This window comes from Archocentrus centrarchus, chromosome 8, assembly GCF_007364275.1.
Source record: "Archocentrus centrarchus isolate MPI-CPG fArcCen1 chromosome 8, fArcCen1, whole genome shotgun sequence".
In the NCBI taxonomy this organism is placed as follows: domain Eukaryota; kingdom Metazoa; phylum Chordata; class Actinopteri; order Cichliformes; family Cichlidae; genus Archocentrus; species Archocentrus centrarchus.
In genome coordinates this window covers 12,910,724-12,934,770 of record NC_044353.1, presented here as the reverse complement: position 1 = coordinate 12,934,770, position 24,047 = coordinate 12,910,724, and positions in this window count along the sequence as shown.

The window sequence follows — 24,047 nt, the reverse complement described above, 5'->3', positions numbered from 1 at the left end:
AAGTCATCCAAACCATGAAGACAAACATATGGAATTATTTAGTAAATAAAAAACTGTTAAACTGTTAAACCAACAAACTATATTTTAGATTCTTCAAAGGAAAGGCCTCTTGCTTAGAGGACAGCTTTGCACATCTTGGCATTTTCTCAGTCAGCTTTATGAGGAAGTCACCTGGAATCTCAGTTAACACCTGTGCCTGTCAAGAGTTACTGTCTTGAATTTCTTGCCCTCTTAATGTGTTTGAGACCATCAGTTTTGTTGTGAAGAGGTAGAGCTGGGAAGGAATGAAGGAACGAACATTAGACCAGTGGAAATCTGTCACCATGTCTTTGTAAGACACAGAAAAGGTGAGTGGATGGTTCCTACGTACATGTGTAGTTCCCACCATGACATATGGAAGACGAAGTGTGATGGTATGGGGGTGCTTTGCTAGTGACACTGTTGGCAATTTATTGAAAATCCAAGGCAGATTTAACCAGCATGGCTACTACAGCATTCTGCAGCGGCATGCCATCCCATCTGAATGACTTCAGTATTAATTTACAATGTAGGAAAAAAAATGAAAAAATAAAAACATTGAATGAGAAGTTGTGTCCAAACTTTTGACTGGCACTGTGCCTACCAGACATGTATTTCAGAACACATGTAATAGTGTTGTAAAAGTGCATATGATGGTTAATATAATGGTTAATAAAGATTTTTATTAACTGGTGAACTCTCTGCTGACAGTCGTATCAGAATCTAATCTGTGTTCAAAGCTGACAAGATGGGCTATAAGAACTAGATGAGTCCCACTGGCAACTGAGTGACCTGCAACACTGGAGATGTTGCTGAGACACGGCATCTTTTTAGTATTACTAATTATAGTCACAAAGGAGCTGAGAGGTGGCCAGACAAAACACAAGGGAACAGTTAAAATAACAAAGTTTGGAGGCCACTGGGTGGCTGGTGATGGATGAGAGAGCTGTAAAGTTAGCGGTGATGGGCATTACTGAGAGATACAGTGAGACAGCTACAATAATGTTAAGCATGAAAGCGAGAACATTAAAACATAATAATGTGCATAAGTGAACCATTATTCTGTATTTTTTTTTCCAATCCATTTACTGAGACTCCTCCTTTCGGAAGGTGTGATGTTCATTCAAATGTCCCTCTATTAAAATGCTTCTCCTAATCGCCAGTTTGAATTTCAATTGTGTGTGTCTGTGTGTGTGTGAGAGAGAGAGAGAGAGAGAGAGAGAGAGAGAGAGAGAGATGAGTACTGACAGCAATGACAGTGGGCCCTAACATGATAATAGCTTTCTGTATAAGCAGGGGAGTAACCATCTGCAAGCTTCGGCTTTTTCAAAACATTTGCTGCTTAAGATGCAGAAAGCCTTTGTCTTTAGGAAGGTCAGCACTCTCTACCCTTCTCACCTCTCTCTTAGCTAACTAATGTGACTGTTCTTAATGTTTGGTGATATATAAAGAAAAAATAGATTGTAGGTGTTAGGAATGAATCAAGGCGGATCACGGTGAAGGAGGTGAGAATGAAATAAGAAGAAAGAGAAGGTCACAACTTAGAAGAGCAAAAGACTGCAAATCACTAAAGAAGGACAAAAGGAAAGAGGGAGAGGGATCAAGTCTGCAGCTTGGTGTTTAGTGCAGTCTTTTCACATCAAGGATGCAAGGATACGTGCTCACAGATGATGTCCCATCATTGGCTGCTGGTGGAGACACTGACCTGGAACAGATGATCAGTCTGACCAGACACCAACTCCCAGTTGAGCACCTTGAATGATGCAAATGTATGCACGCATGTTTCTCTCTCTCTCTATCTCTAGCAGTAGTACATACCAATAATAATAATTTATATATATATATATATATTAGTTCTAGTGCGAGGTTTGTTTTTGGCTGTTTGTTTTTCCAGATAAAAATTCAGCACTCCATCTTTCCATTAAGTATAAATGTGATTCTTTGTAGCCCTATGATGGACCCGTTTCTCACCTCCATGAGCAGTTGACAGTAAACATAAAAGATGTTTCTTTCTCATTTCATTCTCTTTTTTCTCCTGTCTCACTCTCCAGGCTGTTACAAGTTTCCTGTGAGTTTCTGTCACAGACAAACTCTTTCCATACCTCTCTGGACATGACTTTGCACTGATGGATGATTGTCACAGGGAGAACTGGTAAGAGATGGAGAGAAGGATTGGTGAGTAGAAAGAAAAATCATTAGTATGAAAGGAAAGGCGTTATTACTATTTATTAATAATGTAGCAGCAACTCAATGCATTTAAGCATGGTGGCATGATCAAGATGACCTCCTGACATTCAAACTGAGCAACAGAAAGAGGAAGAAAGGGGATTTAAGTGACTTTGAATGTGATGTGGTTGTTGGTGCCAGATGAGCTGGTCTGAGTATTTGAGAAACTGCTGGGATTGGGATGGGATTTTCCACCACAACCAGGAAGGCATCAGTAACTGCAATAACCAAGGTATGCAGAAGACCATCTCTGACGTACAACATGTCAAACCTGGAAGCAGATGTGTGGTCTTCTGCTACAGCAGCAGAAGACCACACTGGGTGCCACTCCTGTCAGCTAAGAACAAGAAAATGAGGTTACAATCCACACAGGCTCACTAAAATTGGACAATATAACACTGGAAAAATGTTGCCAGGTCTGATGAGACTCAATTTGTGCTGCAGCATTCAAATGGTAGGACCAGAATTTGGTGTAAACAACATGTGAGCATGGCTCCATCAGTGCCTTATACTATATGTGATGATTTACGAGTGAGACTGGCCTCCAAAGACACTCTAACACTGTGAAAACAATAGTGATTGTGGCTTGTAAAAGTTACAGTGGTATGCAAAAGTTTGGGCACTCCTGATAATTTTCATAATTTACCTTTATTAATCACTGGTTGTTCGGATCAACAATTTCAGTTAAATCTATCACATAGCAGACAAACACAGTGATATTTAGATGTTAGATTCAACTCATTGTCATTGTGCGCACAAGGCACACAACAAAATGATCGTTCCAGATCACTCATCCAGAGACGAGCATCATTGATCATGCAGCCAGAGACCGGCGCTACCATTAGGCAATGTGATTTAAGTGTCTTGCCCAAGGACACAATGCAGCACAGAGACAGGGGCTTGAACCAGCAACCCTCTGGCTGCAATGTGAACGCCTATCCACTGTGCCAGAAGTGAAATGAAGTTTACAGGATTTACAGAAAGTGTGCAATAATCATTTAAACAAAATTAGGCAGGTGCATAAGTTTGGGCACCCTTGTTGTTTTATTGATTTGAATACTTTTAGAACTGATTATTGGAACACAAAATTTGTTTTAAAGCTCATTGACCCTTGACCTACATACACAGGTGAATCCAATTATGAGAAAGGGTTAAGGTGGCCAGTTGCAAGTGTTTCTCCTCTTTGCATCTTCTCTGAAAAGTGGCAACATGGGAGCCTCAAAACAACTCTCAAATGAGCCGAAAACAAAGATTGTTCAACATCATGGTTTAGGGGAAGGATCCAAAAAGCTCTCTCAGAGATTTCAGCTGTCAGTTTCCACTGTGAGGAACATACTGAGGAAATGGAAGACCACAGAAACAGTTCTAGTTAAGGCCCGAAGAGGCAGGCCAAGAAAAATTTCAGATAGGCAGAGGCGAAGGATGGTGAGAACAGTCATAGTCAACCCACAGAGCAGCTCCAAAGACCTACAACATCATCTTGCTGCAGATGGTGTCACTGTGTATCTTTCAACTATTCAGCGCACTTTGCACAAGGAGAGGCTGTATGGGAGAGTAATGCAGAAGAAGCCTTTTCTGCACACACACACCACAAACAGAGTCACTTGAGTTATGCTAAAGCACATTTGGACAAGTCAGCTTCATTTTTGAATAAGGTGCTGTGGACTGATGAAACTAAAATTGAGTTATTTGGACATAACAAGGGGCGGTATGCATGGTGGAAAAAGAACACAGCATTCCAAGACAAACACTTGCTACCCACAGTAAAAATTGGTGGCGGTTTCATCATGCTGTGGGGCTGTGTGGCCAGTGCAGGTACTGGGAATCTTGTTAAAGTTGAGGGTCGCATGGATTCCAGTCAATATCAGCAGATTCTTGAGAACAATGTTCAAGAATCAGTGACAACGTTGAACTTGCGCCAGGGCTGGATACTTCAACAAGACAACGACCCTAAACACTGCTCAAAATCTACTAAGGCATTCATGCAGAGGAACAAGTACAACATTCTGGAGCGGCCATCTCAGTCCACAGACCTGAATATTATTAAAAATCTGTGGTGGGATTTAAAGCGAGCTGTCCATGCTCGGAAACCATCAAACCTGACTGAACTGGGGATGTTTTGTAAAGAAGAACGGTCCAAAATACCTTCAACCAGAATCCAGACTCTCATTGGAAGCTATAGGAAGTGTTTATAGGCTGTTATTACTGCAAAAGGAGGATCTACTAAATATTGATATCATTTTTCTGTTGGGGTCCCCAAACTTATGTACCTGCCTAATTTTGTTTAAATAATTATTGCACACTTTCTGTAAATCCTATAAACTTCATTTCACTTCTCAAATATCACTGTGTTCATCTGCTATATGATAGATTTAACTGAAATTGCTGATCCGAACAACCAATGATTTATAAAAGAAAATCATGAAAATTATCAGGGGTGCCCAAACTTTTGCATACCACTGTATGTCAAATAAGAATGGAATATAGAGTAGATAAAGCAAGAAAGCAGGATTTGATTTTTTTTTTTTTTTAAAAAAAAGCTAAAATTAGAACACAGAAAAAGAAAATTGTAATATTGATGAGTTAGCAAAAAACCTAAACAATGCAAGATTTAAAAAAAAATTAAACTGAAGCCACAAAGGAAACCCTCCAAACACTATTGGTAACATTTAATAAAAACAGTTTATTTGTGTATATGTCATCCTGTTTGATAAATTAAATTCGAATCTTTTTGGATTGGGGAAGAAAAAATAGAAACCTAATTTATGTCTACAAGAAACAATGTGCACCCATTTCTTCTGTCTCAAGCATGTAGGAAAAGCACATCATGTGCTTCAACCATCATTTTCTGCTTCTCGTCCTCCTGTCAATTTCATTTCCACTTTTACGCTGTCTATTATGCTCTCCTCTTCAATGCCTTCATGTTTGGACATGCTTCAGACCCTATTATTCTAGGCTGTTTTGTTGTGATATATCCTCTGTCTGTAGCAATCTTTGCTTTTTCTTAAGGAAGGATACAAGCGTTCTTCTGAGAGTTCGCGCATGTTTGTTTGTATGTGTATATTTGCGTGTGTGCGTGTGTGTGCGCGCTTGTGCGTGTGGTGTTAGCTCTTGAGAGCTAAAAGATGATGCTGATTGGCGATAACCAGCGTGAATGACTAATTAGAGCTGGTGGCAGGCAGAGAGACTGCCTCTGCCACTTCACAGTGAATGGGCCTTTGATGCTGAATCCAAGCCCTGTGTTCAAATAACACACAACACACTCAGAGACACACAGACATTCATGTAAATGAAGATGAGGCACTTTCAGCCATAGATACTGGCCCATAATTATACACATGTACAAGAACTGGCACACTTTCATCCTTATCAAGCCTATTGATTTACCACGGCCTGCTTAGTCTCAGTAGGATCCAGACCTATTCTACTCTATTCCATTTTATTCTGTTCTACTGGATAAAAATGTTTTGAGTTACCTACACATACACACATTTCAGTCTACTCTGTGGTCTATGAACACTAATTTATCATGTTTTACTCTCATTGCCACTTCATAAGGTGGATCCATGGAGGTTTATTACTTCTTAATCAAGCAAGCTGTCACACTTGGACACTGACTAAAGTGATCCCAGAGATCCAATTACCTTGGTCAGATTTTCTGAATTAATGCAGAGATTTCTGTACTGTAATGTTCACAGTGATATGATAACTTATTTAACCTTAAACTGGCCACCATGTGTATGTCATCACTTCCCTGTCAGCTGTGTTAAAGGGAGATGACAGCAGATTGGCCGAAACGAATGATGATTCATTAAATATATGTCTACGTAAGTTTTGCCTTGTGCTTCTTTGCTGACATGCATGTCCACACTGATTCTCCAAATGGCCTGATTGTGACATTAAAGCAGTGTTATGTGCCAATAATTTGAGGATATTTGTTAAACTGAGATTGGGGTGATTCTGTAAAAATGTGTCCACTTATATAACGAAGGAATACACTCAGTGTTCTCTGATATGTCTAGAACAAAGGGATCCAAATGTAAGCTGTGTGTTATCATGCCAACAGTCTCAAAAACTGTCTTAAAGGTATGGTGCGTGCTATTTTTCATGAACAAATTAGCACTATGGAGAATTACTGTTTATTAATAGAAAGAATGGGATTTTAATAATAATGACAAAACCATGCACATGAAACGGCACTGTGGCTTTTTATCATCTGAAAAGTGCAGTTAGTAATGGGATCAATGTAAATGTGCATTTTATACACACTAACAAACTGCTACCTTTCATTTTCTTGTCCTTTTCTCAGCTGCGCAATGTTGAACACACCCAACCTGGGAACACACACACACACACACACATATGCACACACTCCTGCAAACAGCCAGCTGTTACACTGCTGCTCTTTCTGCTGTTCTACTTTAAGATCAGCATATAATGTATAGTTCACACTGCCTCCAATAGGCTGCAGTGAGTAATGCATCTAAACCTGACAAGGCCAGCTGCAGCAGCAGCAGGAGCAGCACTCGTGACTTCTCCGCTGTGAGATGACGCAATGTATGCATACACAAGAACTCCTCACAATATAGATGTATCAAAGACAGATAGAGAAATATGCATAAGATATGATAAGGATGGATAGATGGAACAAACTTTGTTCACATACAGATAGTAAGATACGCAGACATGCAGACACACATACGTGCACACAAACTGTGACGGAGGAATGAAATTACCCTCCGCAGACCACTTTACAATCATCTTTCATCTTCTCAGCCTTCATTCATTCATCCATTCATGAGAGGAGGTGTGTGTGTGTGTGCAGGTGTAGGTTTTTGTGTGTGTGTGTGTGTGTGTGTGTGTGTGTGTGTGTGTGTGTGTGTGTGTGTGTGTGTGTGTGTGTGTGTGCACGTGTGTGTGTGCACGTGTGTGTGTGTCTGTTAATGTGATATGACTTGGCTGAGCTAGCCTTCCACAATGCAATCCAACAGCCATGATCTGTGGCATCCATCACCCCCCCTCCACACACACACACACACACACACACGCATACATGTGCGCACACACACACACACACACACACTCACAGATTTGGAGTACTTGCCATCTTGATCTGAACGCAATCCAGGAGAGGTTGCCAGAAGGAAAGGTCGAACTGCAATCACTCATAAGAAACAAATGCACACTCACACACAATCACACAGACATGCACCTGCTCCACAGCATATATTAGCAAGATAACTGTGAATATTGGAATGCTAGACAAAGTACATTTATATGAATGCTGATATTCTTAAAAAAAATTTAATAATAAAAAAAATCGACCATTTCTACACACTTAACACACTTCCTGTGAATTCAAAGTACTATGTAGTGAATTAAACTATTGGAAAGCAATCCAAATGAAACAAAAAATGTCTGCAAGCTGTGTTTTTGTGCAGAGTTTAAAGAGGTAACTTAAACTAAGTTAACAGATGGCTTTCTATGGCTCTGAACAATTTGAGAATGCTCTGTTATCATTCAGCATCTGGTAGGAGCACATTATTTTTATTACATCTCATCTTTAATATTCACCCTTTTGGTTTGTATACCAGTCGAACTGCCCACAATGGAAAACATGCACCCTGACCTCAATATAGAAGCAGACAGCCCAAACCAATTTCCAGTTGTCAACTTCCTGAATCTACAACTGAAACAAGCAAACAAACAGTGAAGAGAAAACAGGTCAGATTATATCATTGAATCTAGTCCAATGACCTTTCCAGCTTTCCTGTGTTTACCCGACGTTACCATCTAAAAGTAAAAGGCAACAAAACCAATTCTTACAAAAGACAAAGAAAACTGCAAATGGGGAAAAATGGGACTAACCTACAGAGAGTATAAAAAAGGCTAAAAGAATATATTGTTCAGAGACAGATGGCAAATGCGGAGGCACAGCAGAGAAGATGGATGTCTTGAATGTGTGACAGACAGCTGAGGAGATGGGGGGTGGACAGCAGAAAAATACAGAGATAGTTTGCGTTATTCTGTGTATATGTGCGTGCGTGTTCATGTAAGTGTGGTTGCAACTGTTCGCTGAGTCCTCTTATTTGAGAGTGATTAGTCAAAGCCCTGAGTTTGACACAATGAGATCAACCCGGCTGAGGAGAAGGCATACATTACTGTTCTAGGCCATCAGAAACACACACACACACACACACACACACACACACACACACACACACACACACACACACAGTGGGACACATAGGCATGTACAGAGAAATGCAACAGTAACATCTGAGCAAAAAAGGTTACAGAAGTTTCATACATGAATGCACTGAAAACTGACCTGAAAAGTATTTTCCATTTATTTTTTAACATAGATTTTCTTGAATCATTGCTTACTACCCCTCAGCAGCTCTCTCTTATTTTAGCTTTTCCATTTATCTGCTGATTTTCTCCATATCTTCTCAACCTCTTCCACCTCTCCCTAATCCAGAGATTCACTCCCATACTTCTCTTTGTTTCATTTTTGTCATTAAAAACTGTCTCCCCCAATCCCTTGTCATTGATTTGTTTTCATCTGGGATCAACATTTATCCTCTCCATCCATCCTGTCTCTATCAGCTATTAATCCTCATTCCCCTTTCCAAACCCCAAGTCACCCAACCCCCTTATCATCATTTTACTTTTGTTGTCTGGTGGTTTGTACGAGGGGGTTACCGAGTAGAGTTACCTAACTGCCTGCCTTTCTGTATTATTCTGAGGAAGGAAATGAGAAATTTCTGCCTGTTTCTATTTGCCGTCATTTTTTTTTTTCAATTCTGTTTGTCTGCTTCCAAGCCTTCTCTCTCTGCCTGTCTCTCCCTTGCTCTTTTCTCTTATGTAAAGGTCACCATAGTGTTTTAAGTTCAAATTAAGTTCAAACCCTGTAGGAGTAAATGTACGCGTGGTGTTGGATTTTGTGGGGGCATTTTTTTTTTTTGATGATTTAAAATTAAATCATAAAAAACAGACTACAGTCTGCATTAAAACTATTTAACTTCATAAGGTCCTGTCATTTCTTCAGTCCTACTTGTAGCTTAGTATTCACAGTCTCAACCATTTGTGTGTTGATTTTCCTTTTGATCTTCATGAGGTGGAAATCTATTAAAGAGGACTTTTCCAAACCCCTATTTTTGGTGAGAAAGGCCTCCTCTCTCACCATGAAGACTAAAAGAAGACAGGAACCACAGCAATACAAGAGCACATTGTGCAAATCATTCATGCAGATTTTGAGGGTCAACAAAATCAGTCACTTCATGGTTAAAGTAACTAAAGAAAACAAATTGGAATGGCTAGAAAATGCATGTCCAAAAAACAGGGAATCTCCTTGGATAGGTGTGTGTGTGCGTGTGTGTATGATGCATGTCCAGCTGTAATTTTTGCATGTGTATGTATACCTCAAAGCCACATGAGGATGTGTGAATTTTAGCTGCCTCATAGCCTAAGTGGGACACTCAAAATAGCCCCTCAAGCCTCTCATCAAGGACACATTCTATAAATTACCATGCAAGAGTGTGTCTGGTTCAGGTTTGGAATTCTTTGGGAGCGTGGCGCAGTATATAACAAATTATGAATGTAACTATGGATCTGTGAGACCAAATAACTATCAGTACAATCTAACTAGGCTAATTAAATTTATTCTGCCTTCTTGAGACTTTACGGAAACAAAATCATGTCCATGACCCAGGAAGACAGAGCTTTAGACACTATAAAAGGTGTGATTATCCTCCAGTTCATCCTGTTACCTTGAATGATTCAGATTGTTCCAAGTCACAAGGATAGTGCAGTAATTTTTCTGTATCACAAATCCATAGCTACAATCATAATTTACAGTCTGTTTTGACCTCACTCTAACCATCAGTAAGGTCTAAATAGGATGACTTATACCAAAAGGGTTGCAAGGAAAATAATAATCTTCACTGTCAAAATTCACGAGCAGAGCAACAGCAGAGCTGATTTGTGTTGAACAGGTCACATCAACTCTGTGAAATTTAGCAGATGTACATGGGTTATATCACAATGCAGCACCACAAAAGTCTCCAAAGGAAACTCCGTTCAGTGCAGCCCACGAAGTACCTACACTTCTAGTTGAGTGGGTCTGTATTCCTGAAAGAACTGGTAACCTCTATTCAGCATAAGCATGACAACAGTGACAGCAGTTTGTCCGTCTGTACTGAAAGTCCCACAGGATCTTCGCTCAGTTATTCTCAACCTCCCATGGGGGCGTATCCCATTTTGACCTCAGGACTCGGGTTTCTGTTCCCTGAGGTATTCACTAAACACATGATCAGTTGTGGCCGTCTTTCTGATCTACTCATGGGTCTTTGTTGTTTCATCCTGGATACTGGTTCTTACATGCACTAGTCCTCAGCATATTGTCGCAGGGTGATAAGTCACAAGTCTGGACACATTCACCCATTCATTCGAATGTGAGTATTCCATTTTTTGCAAATCTTGTCAATACTTACACCACAAAGCACATTAACATCCACTTAATTTGCTAATTAAGGCAGACAGTAGGCATGAATAATTGCCCAAGAGCGTATGTATTTGTGTGCATGCATATGCATGGAACTGCTTGCTGTTTAATGCATTGAAGATCTGTGCTAAAAGCATAAAAAGAACGACAACCTATCTCCAGAGGTCAGTTTAAATAAATCTACCAGGACCTGTTTAAAGTCATACATGTATCATGTACCCAGGGTGCATTGTACCACAAAAATTCTTTTTTAAATTCAAAGTTTCAATATAATCAGATGAATTTTCCAATATGAATCTCATACCAAAAATGGCTAACATCTCAACATTTATAATCATAATACTATGATTGCTTTCTTGAATTCAGGTTTTGATTTGGGGCTACAAACCAAAAACCCAGTCCAATGTTCCCTGGTCTCCCTTAGCCTAGGAACCACAAGTAAGCCAGCAGTCTGAGAGCAAAGTGCTCTCAAATGTAGACATTACTATCATTTTTATTGCATGAAAGACCAAGAACACAATGGTAAAGTGCAAACTGTGTCTATGACAGAAACAGGTCCATTTTACTGTTAACACACGATCGCCTCTTCACTAGCATCTGCACAGACAGCATGCTAACACAAAGCTAGCAAAGAACGAGTGAGTGAATTTGTGCCAACCCCAGCCCAATAGCCAGAGCCTGATCTACAACAGGTAACAAAGGCAATCAGGCTTGTAGCATTATAACCTCAATTCTCCAGTAGAATCACTGTGGCAGTCAAATTTGTCTTCATAAGTAAACACTAAAAGAAAGACTATATGTGTCCTCAATATGATAGGGATTTGGGTTTATGTGGTTACCTGTATAACTGTATCACTGATAATTATGTGCCAGTGCATTTCTGGTCATGTTACTGAGTAATGCCAAAGTAATGTAATTTGTTAATTTCTTCAACAAGTCTGGAATCTGCTGGAGCCAGTCTTCCACTTTGGGGGTTACAGCTCCAAATGCTCCTATTACCACAATGGAACCATTTTGAACTTTATTGACCACATCTGCTCCAATTATTCCTTCTGTCCCTGATACTCCTCAATTTTCTCATACTCCTTCTTTACAATGTTGCTGTCTGCTGCCACATTGAACACAACTGCAGTCTTCCGCTACTTGTCAACCACCACTATGTCTGGTTGGTTGGCTAGCAGCTGCATGTCTATCTGGAACTTAAAGTCCCACAGGACCTTAGCCCTGTTGTTCTCAACCACCTTTGGTGCTGTCTCGGGACTTGGGGACTTCTAGTTCATATGCAGCACAGATGTTCCTGTACACAATTCCAGCCACTTCATTGTGCCTCTCAGTGTATGTGGTTCCAGCTTGCAGCTTACATCCTGCTAATATGTGTTGTATAGTCTCCAGGGCACCTTTGCACACTCTATAACTTGGGTCCATCTCCTGCCTCTGCAGACCTGGTGCTTAGGGCCTGTATTATATTATTTTACTGTGCAAAAGTCTTAGATTTATTTAAATGTGTGACATACATGGATATATATACAGAACCAGTCAAAAGTTTGGACACACTCACCCATTGTGTCCAAACTTTGACTGGTATTGCATATAAAGTAAAAACAGAGTTTGTACACTTACAAGAGTTGGAGAGGCAATCTTTATTCTTCATCACAGCCTAAACTCTTTTTGACATTTGAAGTGCTTCTTTGGATGTTGGCTGCCTTTTGGTCCATTATCTGGCAAGATGATGCCACACTGCTTCGATAATGTTGAGGTCTGGGTTCATTTGAGGCCAATCTATGACTGATAGAGTACCACTGTGTGTTTATCTATCCACATACATGTATGCTTTTACTGCACTGGCCATGTGTTTTGATTCATTGTAATGCTGAAAATTGAAGCCAAGGACTCCAGATGGTGTTGTACGGTGGATCAAAATCTGACGCTGCTTTTCTGCATTCATAATACCATTAATTTTGACAAGATCCCCAACACCACTGGCTGGAAGCAGTCGCAAACCATAAAAGAGCCTCCACCATGTTTTACAGATGGTGTAGGCACCTTTTCTGTAAAAGTGAGTAAAAAAGCAGCCAATCCCCACCACCACCACCAGCACCACCACCAAAAAAAAAAAAGACATTCAGAAGGCCTGAAGAGCTATTGCTCAAGACCACTTTAAAAAATTACAAGAAAGTGTTAGAGATACATGCATCCATCTTTCTTTGCTTCTGCAAGATTCAAATCACCCTCCTTTAATTACTTAAACCTAGAGAACCTCATACAGTTTCCACTGTCAGAAGATATTAGTACACTACTAGATTTGGTCCACTTGTAGTGGCAGCCCAGCAGGACAAAAAACTTGGCTGCTGTATTCAGTCTGCCCCCCAACAAATCACAGTGATCTATGTCCTCTATTGCATGCAGGACCACTCCAATACAGTCTGTGTGTGTGTGTGTGTGTGTGTGTGCGTGTGTGTGTGTGTGTGTGTGTGTGTGTGTGTGTGTGTGCGTGTGTGTGTGTGTGTGTGTGTGTGTGTGTGTGTGTGTGTGTGTGTGTTAGTCTGTATCAGATGGTATGTCAGAGTTTAATTCAGTCATCAGTGAAGGCTTCTAAAACAATATAAAAGGGGAAAAAAACAACAAATGAAAAGTTTTGTGCATTGTGTGAAATTAAGTGTGTGCGTCTGTATGTGTTTGTGTAAGAGTAAAATAAGCACAATGTATCTGAGTTCACAAAGCAGGCACGACTGAGCAGCTACATCAACCACTCGGCTTAACCAATTGCGCTCCGATTCTCATTTTATGTTTGCTGACATTTCTCTGTCTTTTGTTCTTGTAAGATCAAGTTTTTGTGTGCTGTTGGTTGCTATCTATCTCAACGAAGCAATGAAGAACAAAATAATTGTGGGAGTTCATTAAGGGCTTAGATTCAAGATAAAGTTTGCTGTCAGTGAAGAAAAAATACAAGCTCTAAAACACAAAAGAAAACAAAGGGACTCTGTCCGCTATGATTTTCCAGCTGTGTCGATGTGTGCTCTGTGAGCTATGCTATATCCAGACTCGCCCACAAAACCCTGAACATCCTGGGACATATGCAGTGGCACTGACATGAAGCAGGGCACTTCTGGTTTGACGAGGGCTCTGCTGCATTTTACTCAAGTATAAAAATGAATTACCAGGGTTGTGTGAAAGCCTCATTGGGCCTCATTCAGACAAACATTTTACTCACAGTTATGCACAGATTTCATTTTAAATTTACTTGTAAAGCAGCTCATGGTAGATTCATTATTTTCATATCATATTTGCATTATTTTCATCCGTGTTGTCAGACCTGTTCCACGCAAGTGTTGTAGGACTTATTTTGTTTGTTTTTTTTTTTGTCGGTTGGATGTAATATTGTAAAAGAAGAAATATAGTGAACTTCTAAAAATTAAAAGCTTTTTTATCAAATAGCAGAGCTGTCCTGTACAAACAAATACTGGCTCACCCTGAAATGGATGAAAGCATCCCCTCGAAACCACCAGAGAAGCACGAGTATGGCAGATATCCATGACTAAACTTGAAATTTGTACGATGAAAATGTAGATTACAGGATCCTAAATTTGTCGTGGAACATGTAAACAAAAGCAATACCAACAGACATAAAAAAAGGTGATTGCAAAGCAGACAGTGCATAAATAATAAAATGCCAACACTGCTCACTGCACGATACCATGAAAGCACTGATAACACAGTACAGCAATAGATTAAAATCGTACACACGCATGAACAGACCAAGTACATTAGAGACATGAAACAGGAAATGGAATGCATGATTAAGATGTCAGTAAGTGCTCTCAGGCATAAACTCTTGGTTATATACTGTGTGTGTGTGTGTGTGTGTGTGTGTGTGTGTGTGTGTGTGTGTGTGTGTGTGTGTGTGTGTGTGTGTGTGTGTGTGTGTGTGTCATAGACATAGGGTTTGGTGATTAATGTATGTAGTGTGGTGTGAACAGTAAGGTGCCAACTCTGGTTACCCTGATAAGAACTGGAAGCTCAGACAAGCAAGAAAAACTAAAAACTCTGAGAGTTTGGCAGCTGTATGGAGTACATGGGGTATTTATGTTATGCTGTGCACTTTTTTAAACTCTGTTTTCTTGCTGGTCACTGCTGACAGTGGCTGCCTTTGGCACTTCCTCAGATGGAATCACTCACAGAGCTTTGACGAGTGTTGCCTAAATCTCAAAACTAAAAGCTTATACCAAACCTCAGTTTTTATGGAACAGCACAATGTTCAAAAATGGTACTATGGAATAGTCGGAGGAGGCTATGTCCTTGCTGAAGCACTTGTCAGTGCTCTTCTTCTTCTGTAGCCTACTGGCAGGGTCAAGCAAAATGAAGCACATTACTCATTCTATATAATAGTATGGCATGGCAGTAATGTGAACTTGAATACTGAATTCTTCTATTTTTTTTTCTTTCTCCACTTTTTCAGCCAGCATATTCCTTTTCCTTTCCTCACACTTATAGCTTCATGCACTGTGACGGTGTGCATAAATATTTATTGATAGTGCTCTGGGAATCTGTGCAAAATAGCAGACAGCTGGTGGCAGTAATGTGCCACCTTTAGCTTTAATCTGCCAATAGAATACAACAGAGGAAGCGCACTAGTCACTTTTTAGCTAATGTAATAAGCCTCATTGTGCTAATGATGAGCCAAGTCGATAGGTTTCCAGCTTCAGCATACTAGTCACCAGCCTCGTCAGCCAAGCTCATCCAGTGGGTCATTGGCTCCTCATTTCCCACTGCTGGCCTATCAGCTACCAAAGCCAGCTTCTTATTGGTCAAATCAAAAGCAGGATATAACCTCCTCCAACTTCTCAGTATCATTTAGTCCATGATGATGCACTGTCAATTTGGCTTGTAGGTTACAAAAATGTATTATTTAGCTATTCAGCTATTAGAATTTAGCTAATTATGTCTTGATAATCTACTGGTTTGATATTCAAATAGAGGTTTATAGCGGAACATTATTCAAAAACAAAGACCCATAATTTGAAGCTTAGTAAAGATCCTAGTGAGCACTGAAAATTAGATACTCAAATTTTAAATATTTAATTTGGTATGAGCATCTTAAAAGTTCCTTAAATAAGTGAAACAAGCTGGGCAAAATAAATGTAGCTGTAGAATTTATTCTAATCCTAGAGCTACGTTTTTGGGGAGAAATAAGTATAAGGGGATAAAACAACAAAAGAAACCCAACACTGATTATTTAAACTAAAGACCCTATATATATATATATATATATATATATATATATATATATATATATATTAGAATTTGAGTAGCATACAAGCTTCAGCCTGCATCAGGCAGTTTGAGAGCTAAGAAAAGGAGCTGACTTTTTAAAATTCGAAACATGAAGCTGATATAGCCCATGGGTTTCATGTTCTGTTCAAAGAGATGAAAGTGTGGCCACAAACTAGTGACGCATCAGTGAAGCATTTCCTAATGCATAGCTACGATATTCGAATGCTTTACTTCATTTGACAAACACTTGAAATTCCAAAGATATTTAATTTAATAACTAAGTACAAACAGGAAAATACTGATACTGGAGTTGATCAAACCAGAAAATTATGAGTTGTCTGCTAAAGTCTTTAGTTTTTACTTTAAAGAAAATCAGCTGTAAGTAGAGCCACAATAAAATGGCATCTAAAAATAAAGCTGAAAGAGAACTGTTCAGTTTTTAAGTAAGTTGTAGACTTGAATTAGAAGCTGATCCCACCCTCAGTCTGAGAGTTTTCTCTATACCCATCCATCTCCATCCACTAATACCAGTTCAGATGTTCATTTTGCCTGCAGTCATTCAAACTTTTAATAATGTGAAGCAGTGGATTTAGTGTCTGTCACTGCAAGCAGTAAATTTTTAATCTGAGCACCAGTAAAGTGGAGGCTTAGAATGGAGAGGTACCCTGTGTGTTGGTAAATGTGTAGGCAGAGCAGCAGAACTCGCTTCTTTAATCAACTGTGTTGACCTCAGTTCAGTCACACTGACAAAACCCATTAGCTGACACATGAACAGTCACACAAACGCACTCACATACTGGATGTACACAAACTAATATACACTCAAAGACATTCAAACAAGGATGGAGTGTACAGAGAGACACAAGCCTTCAGTAGACACACACACACACACATGCACCGTGATTAAAGACATAACACTGGAGTCAGCAGAATGACTCTTTGGACACAAGAGGGGTGACTCAGTAAGCCAAATACCACACATGCACTTACACATATATTAAGGGAGAAGTTGAGTCGCAAAAAAAAAAAGGAGCCCCTCAAGTAAAACTTAGGAAAATGCATTTGAAGAAAGTGAATGTGAAATGTAATTGAGGATCCATAAAGATTCCCTGTCATTAAGGTATGTGTGTACTTCTGCGTGTGTCAAACATCACCATGATCTAAAATTATCACTTTCAAGAGTAGAAACTGAACTTATGATAATGATTATAAGACATAGCATCATATTCCAAAGGTATAGCTAAAGATTAATCAGTAGAGGCAAAATGTAAAAACGTGCCATAGGTGTAGCCATGTAACATGTATGCAGTAGTGTACTAGTGAGTATGTATATGCATTGCTTAATTGTGCCTGGTTAATTCATACAGGCCTCTGTGCTCCTCACTGGCATTTTGCTGGTATTTTGAGAGGTCATGCATAATCAGCTCAGCCTACTAACCAAATGTGTGTACTTTGTGTGTGTGTGTTTGGTGTGTGTGTGTGTGCATGGTTGTGCATAGAAGAGATAGACATACTTATCCGTATAATTCAATTGCTCAGTACATGTGTTATAAAAAGATGCAAACTGATTTCATAACAAAATGGCTTGAATGAGTGCAGACCCTGAAAAGTAACTGTCGTCTGGAAGTCTGGCGTGAGTAAAAATGAAAGATTATTAGTAGGTTAGGTTTGAAAAGTTTCAATGTAATAAACCACAAGACCTCTGGAGCAATGTCCTTTGGAGATGTTTGACTATAATACACAGCACCATGTTTGGCAAAAACCAAACAACATATCAGTACAAATACCTCATAATGTACCAGTTTCACCTCATGTCAGTATGGTTGTGGAGGGTGATGATTTGGGCTTGTTTTGCAGCCACAGGACCTGGGCACCTTCCATCACTGAGCTGATCATGAACTCCTCTGTATGCCAAAGAGTTAAATGTGAGGCCATCTTTCTGACAGTTAAAGCTTGACCCAAACTAGATCACCCTGCAGGACAATGATCCCAAGCACACCAGCAAATCTACAACAGAATGGCTGAAAACTGTTGAGCTCCGACATTAACCTGGATACAAGTGCAGAGCACGGTGGTAAGGTTAAATGAATCTTTGTTCAAAAGCAACAGTCTTCAAGCCGGCTGGACGGCTGAGGCTGGATTTTCCACACACTCCTCTCTTAGTCTCCCTACTCCTCTGTGAGAGAGTTTCCGGTTCTTCACTGCAAGGCTGCTGCTGGCAAGTTGGAGAGAGGAAGGAAATGCTAAGTTGCGGAAGAGACAACAACCTGAGTATGTGAAGGTTTCAAACAAGGAGCCAAGCTTTGCGTTACCGCTAGTGATGAGACAATCTGGCGTCGGCTTGAAAGAAGCTTCCATCTTTAAAGGTGGGGTCTCAATCAGCATGATAGCCAGCAGATGAGTAAACTGGAGCAGGGACCACGGGTACAGAGACAGAACAGATTAAGAGGCCAGCCAGGCAGCCATCGGCAGAGGCAGAGCAGCTCCGGTGGTTGACCAGGTGGGCTGGCCGGAGGCTGGTGGCGACAGTGGAGACCCTCAGGTGCTTTGGCCTGAGGCCAACAGCCAAGATGAAATGGTTCTGGAGGTTGACTGTGGGGCCAGCGACGCAGACGGAGGAATTCTGGAGTTTGGCCGTGTGGCCAGCAGTGAAGGCTCTAAGGAGCCCTGCCAGGTGGCCGCTGGGACACCTCTGGTGGCTTGACTGCCTGCCAGCGATGGAACACCTGCAGAGGTCGACGATTAATACCCTCAGACTCCAGCTCAGGTTCAGGACCCATCACAAGATGAAGGCTCTAGCTCGAACTGGGGTGGTGCAGGGCATGCAGCGTCAGAGGGCAGGAGCAGCACAGGGCACACAGCACTGATTGGCAGGGGGCCGGGCTGGGCTTTCAGCTTCGGGGAGCTCGACTGGCACCTGACACACCATGTTGAGATGCTAGGGCTGTGCTCGACACAGACAGCAGACAGGACCCGCCCATTCTGTTGGCGGGAGGTGGGCTTCCTCCAGCAGGAAGCAGGAGGCGCTTGCGGCATTGCCTCATTGGGCTGAGAAGGCAATGACGCCAGAGCGGGCGGCAGAGACAAAGAAGGAGTACTGTCCACTGCAGCACTGCAGTTCATTCTGCAGGGTCTTCTTCAGTAATCACCAGGGAACCAGGAAAGCTGTACCAGATAGCAACAGTAGCCAGGGTTTGGATGAAACAAAACTGTCCAGAAAAATTACCTGTAACAGTCTTTGGTATGAATCCTGGACCTTGACCACACGCTGGACATCTGTCAGGAGCTGGATGATAATGTCCCTCACTTCATTCAGTACTGTTTCAGATACTGTCTGCTGCAACCATCTCTGGCCAGATTGTTCTGTTAAGCTCCATTGTTAACCTGGACACAAGCACAGGTTAACAGGTTAAGGTTAAATGAATCTTTGGGGTACCGCTAGCAATGAGACAATCTGGCGTCAGCTTGAAGGAAGCTTCCATCTTTTAAAGGTGGGGTCTCAATCAATATGATAGGCAACAGGTGAGTAAACTGTAAACCACAGGTGCGCAATTACAGAGGCAAAGACCACTCATTTGATCTCACCTCTGGAGGAACAGTACAGAGCCTGTGTATACACACACACACACACACACACACACACACACACACACACACACACACACACACACACACACACACACACAGAGGGAGGAGAGAGAGCAATGGAGAGAAAGCAAAAGGGTGAGTCGGTCCAGGGAACCGTGGACCATGACAAAAACAAACAGAATCAAGGTCTTGCAATGGCCCAGTCAAAGTCCAGACCTCAACCAGATTGGCATGCTGTTGTGGGACCTTAAGAAAGCTGTGCTTAATTGAATGCTCACAAACTGGCATTCATTGAAGTTAATGCAACATTCAGTACAATACAGTCAAATGAACGGTACCAATGTTGTAAACAAGAGGGGACCAAAATTCCTCCACAGCAATGTGAGAGACTAATAAATTATTTCAGAAAACTATTACTGCAAGTTATTGCTGCTAAAGGTGTTTCTACAACATGCTGAATCAAAGCTGAGGGTGTACTCAATTTTTCACAGGACTGTAAAGAATCCAGAGAAAAACAAAACTTTCTTTTTCACAGGACTGTATGTCAAGACATTTCCACCTGTCTGCAAGCCTGTTTCCCAATGGATTAATGATGGAAAGGACTATTCTTTTTTTTGCATTTTTGGCCACAGCTGCTTTCATTGATAGTAGAGGGAGACAGGAAACGAGGGGAAAATACAGGGGAAGACATGTGGGCTACCCGGGCGCCCGGAAAGGACTATTCTTATCAATCAAGTTCATAAGCCATCATCTGTGATAGTATGGGGATGCCCTAGGCCACATGACATAAGCACTAATAATGCTGAACAATGGGTTTTTCAGCAGTGTATGCTGCCATCCTGATAACATTTTTCAGGGAAGGCCATGTTAATTTCAGCAAGACAGTGCCAAACTGTGTGGTGCACTTATTAAAAAAGTATTTTAATATGTTGCTGCTGAACTGACAAAGGTAGCCCAATTACATGAGTAGTTTATAAAACAGAAAAGATTCAAGGCATACTTGCAGACATATATACATATAGATTAATTGGTCCAGATCAGCTTCGCTACTCTGAGACATATGTGAGGATTTCTATTTAACTTGTTAAAACTGTGTTTGGTATCCTGCTGCCAACTTCCTCCCTTGTATCCTGCATTGCTTCACACGATGCATTTCAACATGTATACACAAAGATACACGTGTCACCACTGTACTCTGTTTGTTTAATAAGAGTGTTGTTTATGGCTTCTTTCTTCCGTTATGATCGTTTATCTTTCATTTTTGCCAGCACGATATATTGCAGTATTTTCTTCCAGTAGGAGAAGTAATAATACAAGAACGAGAATGTTAAAGGGTAATTGGTGTAAATGTGAAAATTTCATCCTTTTAGTGTAAATTGACTCTTATGAGAGTGGATTTATCCTAAATTGGGTTTTGTCATAAGCACTTGACAGTTATAATTTTGTAAAGATTGGCACAGCTGTGTTTAAGATGTCATTGCGCTGATTGGTGCCTTGACTAATAACATATCATCTCTGATCCTTGACAGCTCTTGACTAATCAGTGGCAAAAATACAGTATGTATAATATAGGTTAGCAGCTCTACTCTATAAAAAGCTCACTGCTAGCTTGTTTTCATCAGGTGTCAGCTTGTTAGTCCCATCACAAATGACCGATAATGAACTACAAAATTATATTTTAAAAAATAGCTGCAAATATTTGCCTCAGTTTATTTACAACCACTTATGAAACTCACAGAACCTGGTTTAAACTGGTACAGTCCCGTTTAGTGAGCTGCATACTGAGCACAAAGACGTGCTGTCGAGACAACATAAGATTATTTTTTTCGTATAAACAGCAGCAAAGAAAGAGCACCTGGCGTGCTCCTCTGCAATGCCAGCAGCATCTGGCAGAATAAAAGTCAACAAAAATGGAAAACGTGAACGAATATATGTAAGCCTTTTTACTGAAACTCAGTAAAATATGTTAGGCTTGTTTTTTGCTTTTGTGGTTTGCTATTTATCTTCATGGCTTAAACAGGTCTTGAGGTCATTGTATTTGTTTCCTACTGGGACTTTAGGCTAGAATATCTGACACTGTGATCCATGTGGAGCAAAATGTGTTTTTCATAAAAGTATTCTTAAAGCATGCCAACAATTAAGTTTCCCTTATGTTGTTATTGTTTTGTTTTGTTTTTTGTTTTTTTTTTGTTTTGTTTTATTGTGCTATATAATTAATGTGTTTTTGTTGCTACTGTATGGACATGCATGTTTGTGTGTTGCAGATAGCTAGAGGAACCAGCAGCCAGTGGCAGTGTCAGAAAGCATCTCATCAGTGATGGGGTGGAAAAGGAGAGGGAGAAAAGGAAGAAGACGTGGAGATGAATGCAGAGTTGTAAGGTGGAGTGCAGAGCATCCTTTTCATGCTGTCTACATGCCTCTGTATCTATTTCCTTTGCTTACAATATTAAACTGTTTGCCTACCCTGTTTTCTATAGCAAAAAAAGGGAAGAAGGGGGATGCATTAATACTGAAAATTTGTAGATACAGAATCTTTATCTTCATTCTTTTTGTAATTGAAATTCTTGACATTCATTACATAATTGTAAACATGTTACATAAATCAGACTACACTACAGTGTGAGCGGACAAAAATTGTTTTAAAAAATAAATAAATACATACTTTTTGCTCTTCATCAAAGCAACATCATGCTCAGCTTCTTGCCTCTGGCTACAATTTTTGTTTTTGGGAACTGAAGCAGAACACAGAGCGTGTGTGTGTGTGTGTGTGTGTGTGTGTGAGTGAGGGTACTTTGTGGGATGGTCTGACCAATCATCTTTAGTTTTCAACTTACAGTACAACAAAACTTTATGTTTATGCCGTGGTTGGCCATAGGGAGGAAGGAAGGGGAGGATGGTGAATGAGGTTGGAAGAACAACAGAAATGAATGGATGAGACAGAAAACAGTTGAAAGAAGCAGGAGAGACCAATAGTGGAAACAATGCTTGAAGGTAGAGAAAGGCAAAGGAAAGGAGCCAGAGGGAAAGCAAAGAGAGATGCAAAAGGAAGGAGAAGTGAGATTAGGGCATGGTAAAAATCTGAGTGTAACGCAGGGTGAAGGAGAAGATACAGATTGAAGGTGGAAAAAACAAAAAGAGCAGAAAAAAGGCTGGAAAAAGACAGCAAGTTCATTATTCATTTTTGTTTGTCTCTGTTGTTTATTGTTGCTCATATCCTTGTTTGTTGACTTTTTTTCTCATCTACCCACATTTTTCAGTTCTCTTGGTAAGTTTCAATGATGATGTCATGCTTTCTGGTTTCTGTTTTATTATGCTTATTATAAACTTAAAGAAAGGAAAGTTGTGTTTGGTAGCTTATTTCTTTGTTGTAACAATGGGGTTTTTTTGGCAATACATCTTATACTGTTGGAAAGCCTGTTTATTTCCCCTTAAATGTTGCCACGTTTGTAAGGAAAATGCATTTGTGGGTTGGGCAGCAGAGTTGAGTGTGTGGGCTGCAGCACCCATGAAAAACTTGCCAGATCTTCTCTACCAATGCCAAAACAGCTTACCCTGCTGTTGACTCTTGTTAGGTGTCGTTGAATGATTTGGATGATTGAAGTCTGAAGAAACAACTTATTCGTTTAACAAACAGGGGCCTCAGTATGATGTGGAAGAACCATGCACAGCCACAACAGCCTGGCTGCTCCTCCTCATGCTGGTCACACACTGCTGTGGGATGGCATCCCACTCTTCAACCAGAATTTGTCACAAGTCATTCAGTGTGGTTGTGTTGGTCACTCTGGCACGAACAGCATGCCCAAGCTGATCTCACAAGTGTTCAGTGAGGTTGAGGTCAGGACTGCAGGCAGGCCACTCCATCCTCTCCACTCCCAAATTCTGGAGGTAGTCTCTGGTAAACCTGTGGGGGTGAGCGCTGTCATCTTGGAGGATAGAGTTCGGTCCCAGACTGTGGAGATATGGGATTGCCGCTGGTTGCAGAATCTCATCTCAATATCTCTCTGCACTGAAATTGCCTCCAATGATAACAAGCCTGATTGTCCACACCTGGGGTACCAGAATGGAAATTAAAGCCCTTCCATAAATCAGCAATATGTCATCATTTTTTAACGTTTAAATTTAGACAAAGGGTTTTGTGTGGTCTCTGCATTCTCCTTAGAAAGTGTTTTTGTTGTCTTTCCTTGTGTTTTTTAAGTTTTTTATTATTTTCTCACTCAGGTTTACATCCAGTAGAATTTCCTGATCTACCCCACAGCACCCTCTGTTGTCATATTCTTCAATACATTTTAATAAAGTGCCTCTCATTTAATTACCCCAGTCTCATAAAGATATTCTAAGAACCTAACATTGTTTTTAGAATACACCTGAGAGGTGTTTCCAATGTTTGATGCCTTCCCACCAAACAACCATGAGAATGACAGACCTTCATAAAACAGCA